Below are 5,189 nucleotides of genomic sequence, written 5' to 3'. Positions count from 1 at the left end.
GAATTGAGTTATAAAACATATAACACTTAATTTGACAAAAAAAAATGATTTAATTTCATTGAATAAAATCTACAAACAATCCATCTAGACCAGCCCGTTGACTTACTCATATATAAAAAGAAAAGATTCACAATTTCTTTTTCTTTTATTCAAAGAAACTCAGAGAGATGAAAATTAACCTGAGAACGAACTTCATGAAATGTTTTGAGGGCAGAAACCAAATCGGGCTCTTGATAGAAGGCAACAATTGATGATCTGGTCGACGAAGTGGTCCAATGTCCCTTCTTTCAAGTCAAATATGACCATATATACTACGATCATCTGTGAAGTATTATATTTCAGTTCACATTGACAAGGTAAAGCACAAATGGCATGGTTATCGCCCAGAAACAGTGTCATGTTCCCTCACACTAACCCAATCATGTACCTCATTTAGACCTAGAACTAACTTGAAATCTAAGAATTTGTTAGTCCACCTCTGACAACGGACAGATTCTTAAATGATTCTAAATCAGTGACACTTGGATTCAGTCAAATGGAGACTCTTCAATTAAAAAAATAAATTCTGAAAATTATATTAATATATTACAAAGAAATTAAAACATTAATTTTAATTTGACGAGACCACGATGGGCATGCAAGTATAATATGTCCCCACTTAATAATAGCATATATTACAGAACCATCTAATAATCCTCACTATTATTTTGGCTTGTGTGTAAAACTTGTCCGGACTTAATAAATGTTTATTAAAATTTAAAACCGTTGTTGCACCACATGTCTATTCTCAGGGACAGAGCTATATATGATTTAATTTTAGGGGGGACAAAGTAATTTTTTACAACATATATTTATATGTATACAAAAATTATATAGGTGTTTTAGAAAGAAAAAACCTGTTTAGGGGGCACATGCCCGGGGCCCAAGCTGGCTCCGGCCTGCCTATTCTCATTCTCCACATGAATTTTCAGTTGCCACATGATTCGGTTTCATGTTTATGGAGTGATTAACATGAATATAATATCAATGTTTTTTAATCATACTTTTCAAGTGAGAAGAACTGATTTATGCATCCTTTAACTTAATTCAATGTACGTTCAATTTTCGACTATATCAAATTGAATAAATTTATCACTAAAAAAATAAGTCTTTTTTGGATGGTTTATGCTATTTCTATTTTTAGATGGGATATTGGAAGAAATTACGTAACAATGTGTGCGTGTGATAGAAGTACGAGTATATCAATTTAGTGTATCAACCGTCTTAGGTAAAAGTAATACTACAGATTTAGTAAGAGAAGTTAGATCAGTATACTTTATATACTCACTCCTTCATATTTTGAATCCGATACTAATTTAATTGTACTTTCTCTAATTGTACTTTCTCTAATGAGTATTATAATATTATTTATTTTATTTGGTGTGTTACACTTCACCCTCATTTTTATCACTTGTATGATGGCTGTATCATTTTGTAAAATGGAAAAAATAAATAAATCTACCAATATATATTTGTTAGAATATGCTAGAATAGGTAGTGTGCAGCTCATATGTCATAGCCTCACCTATAGCATTGCTTCACTGTTTTAAACTTGGACACCACATATACACTATAGCATATTTGGACAACACATTCTTGTTCATCACATGCAGCATACAAGTTTGAAACTTAGCCCTGTCATGTAATGGGAGTAACATGCTCACTTTGCTAGGTGTGGGACTTATATGACATTTTGGGATAGTATATAGGGGATTTAGATGATAAAATATTTAAAAAGTTGACCAAAAAACGGAATAGGGGTGATACCTTGAATTTTCTAAAATTAATGGACTTTTTAGCAGTTTTTTTAATATAGGGTTATATGTCACTTTGGAATGGTATGGAGAGTTTTATGATTTTAATCCAATAAAATTGTTAACATGCTCAATAAAATTTCAAATTAAAGAATGTGACCGTCATTTTTTCAGTGGGTATAAATGGTATAACAGTGAAGTAGTGAGATTTCGAGTCCATAGTAGACATTTGAGGGAAGGAAAAAGAAAAAAATTATTGGTTAATCTTCATTTGATAAAAGTCACCTTTGAAATAGTGGGTATCATTATCCTCTAGAAACACAAATGCAAATACGAAATACGGTTACGACACGATATGGGTACGGCGATACGACAAATCTTAAAAAAATAAGATACGGGTATAGTGGGATAAGGCAATAAAATAGTAATAAATTTTATTTATATGTATACTTAAAAATTAATTTTTGATCAATTTTTTAAAAATATTATGAATCTAATTGCAATCATTAACATAATATAGAAGTTTGTTTCATAACACATAAAACAAGCATCCTTCGTTATCACTAAATAAATTTTTATTTTTATTTTTATTTTATTTTATTTTTTTATTTTATTATTATTATTTTTTTAACAATTATACTATGTTATTATTGTTGAAAAAGTTGCATTTTAATGTTCAAACTTATTAAAAATGTGTTATGAAGTATTCGAGAAGTGTCAGATACGCAATCCATATACCTAAGAAGTATCAGAGAAGCATCAGATATGTGTTAGAAATTAAAAAATATATTTTAAAATTATGGATACATTGAAGAAGTATTGAACACGTATTCACGAGTATCCGTGAAATATTGACATTCGACACGTATCCGATTTAGGTACATTGCTCTCCTAGAAGTATCCGTGCTTCTTATATTATACTTAAAGTTAGCATGTTCTCTCTTACTCCTCAGCGACTTTTTATTTTTTAAAATTTATTTACACCTGACCTCTATTTTGGGAAGGAAGATTTGTACGTACCAACTGGGTTATTGTCCATTTGGTGGTTATGACTTGTTGGTGAAAGTAATCGTAGTATAAAATTATTAGGTTTTGTGGCTCGAATTCGGTGTGCAATTATTGTTATGGCAGAAGTGAACATGTTAAAGTTATTTAGGATCAGATCAACTTTTTCTTAAACCAATTGGACATGCAACCCCAATTGAACCATTTTAAGAAAAGTTGAACTAGTTGAATGTGGAAGCCACAAGATTGCCATTTTAGAGTTTAAAACTGATATAGTAATTCCTTATAGACAAATTGGGGAATATTTATCCAATAGAAAATTGGGTTTGAAAACTCTATAAATAAATATGGGATTGGGTTGAGTGATCGAAAGAGAAAATATGTAAGGGGTTTAAGGGTGTGTTGTGAGGAGAGGGGAGAGTATATTTAATTCTTGAGTGTATGCATGTATATATCCTCAAAAGATATGATGTGTGAGTGGCTGGGGTTTTGATATCTACTTGTATATTCTCTTCCTTAATTCATAATAGTGGAAATCTTTATATCCATGGACGTAACCATGTAGTTAGGTGAACTATGTAAAATATTATGCTGTCAGTGGATGTATATAATTGTAAATTATCTCCACATATGTTTGTGTTGATGTGATGTAATGATGCTTTCACTATGTGTGATAAAGAAGGAATTTAACTCTCAACAATAATTAACCATGGGAGGGAGTTAATTATCCCCAATAACTAGTATCAAAGCCGAGTGTGGGTCAAACATGTGGTTTCGTCCTGAAGATCAGACCAAAAGATTGGTGTGAAGTTTTTTAGAGCAGAAGGTTAATTGTTAGGTGCTATGGAGATTCAATCAAAGTTAATGATGACACAAGGTATGGTGATGGTGTGAAGCCCATAAGGAAAAAAGTTTTGGGGACAAGTCAAAGAGAGGGTGCTAGTTCTCAAGATGGGCAAGTATGTTGATAAGGAATCAAGGGGTTTGCTCTAAGCTTGATAAAAAGCAATGAAGAGTGAAGAAGAAAAGTTTATTGCGCTTTGAGCCAGAAAAACAATTAATGAAGATACGTTGATTGATTAATGGGTTTCCATGCATGTGTCAGCAATTGAACACCAATGGGGATGATGGATGGTATTGGTTTAAGGTAGAGCAATCTTCGTTCAAGGATGGAATTGGTTTAAGGTAGAGCAATCTTCGTTCGAGGTGGAGCTATGGAGGAACTTGTGAAAACCGAATTCAAGTCAAGGTGGAGATTCTTTGGTTTTGTGACTCGAATTCAATGTGCGAGTGGTGTTCTGGCATAAGTGAACATCTTCAAGTTATTTGGAACCAATTAGACATGTAACCCCAATTGAACCAGTTTAAGAAAGGTTGAACTAGTTGGATGTGAAAGCCAAAAGTCTGTTATTTTTTAGTTGAAGACTGATATGGTACAATTCCTTCATGGCAAATTGTGGAATACTTGTCCAACAAGGAATTGGATTTGAAAACTCTATAAATAGATATGGGATTAGGTAGTGAGATAGATAGAGAGAGAAGATAGAAAAGATTTAAGAGGTTTAAGGGTGAGTGTTGTAAGGAGAGGGGACAATATGTAGTTTTCGAGTATATAGATGTAGTCTCAAAAGAGATTATGAGTGGGGATTTGACATCTAGTTGTATATATATATTTTTAATTCATAATAATGGAAATTTCTTTCTCCATAGATGTAACCTTAGAGGTGGGTGAACCATGTAAAATACTGTGTTGTGAGTGGATGTGTATGATTGTAATCTAAATTTATGCTTGTGTGGATGTGATGTGATGATGTTCCGCTATGTGTGATGAATGAAAAATTTAACTTTCAACAATAGTTGACCGTTAAGTATATTGGAGGGAGTTAATTATCCCAACAAAAATAAGTGCTTCATTAAACTAAAAACGTGTTCGACACTTTCTTGAAATTTCAAGTGACCAATGACTAACACTATGGGATCATTTAGATCACGGGAAGCCCAAATTATGCAGGCCGACATACTTCTTCAGGACAATTTTGATTAGCTTGTGTTGACTCGAACAAACCCATTTTTTCTGGTTAGTTTGAACATATTTTTATTTTGGCTATGGGACCGATTATATTGCCGGAAGGACAAATATAGTTACACATTTTTTGGGACAATTTTGGCCTGTTTGTTTTGATTTGAATGGATACATTTTTTGGGAACAACTTCAAACACAATTTTACTAGTTATATACCGTCAAATTCCGTCGCTTAGGGCCCAATAGAAGGTTGAATATTTGAGGATTTTTGTTAGAGGTCTAAATCACTTCATATTCTTCTAATCTTGATATTTAATGATTAAGTTATATATATATATATATATATATATATATATATATATATATAT

The sequence above is a fragment of the Cornus florida genome, unplaced genomic scaffold, assembly GCF_030987335.1.
Source record: "Cornus florida cultivar Cherokee Brave unplaced genomic scaffold, ASM3098733v1 CherokeeBrave_3.0.0_Hap2_Chr08, whole genome shotgun sequence".
In the NCBI taxonomy this organism is placed as follows: Eukaryota; Viridiplantae; Streptophyta; class Magnoliopsida; order Cornales; family Cornaceae; genus Cornus; species Cornus florida.
This window is presented reverse-complemented; position numbering follows the sequence as displayed.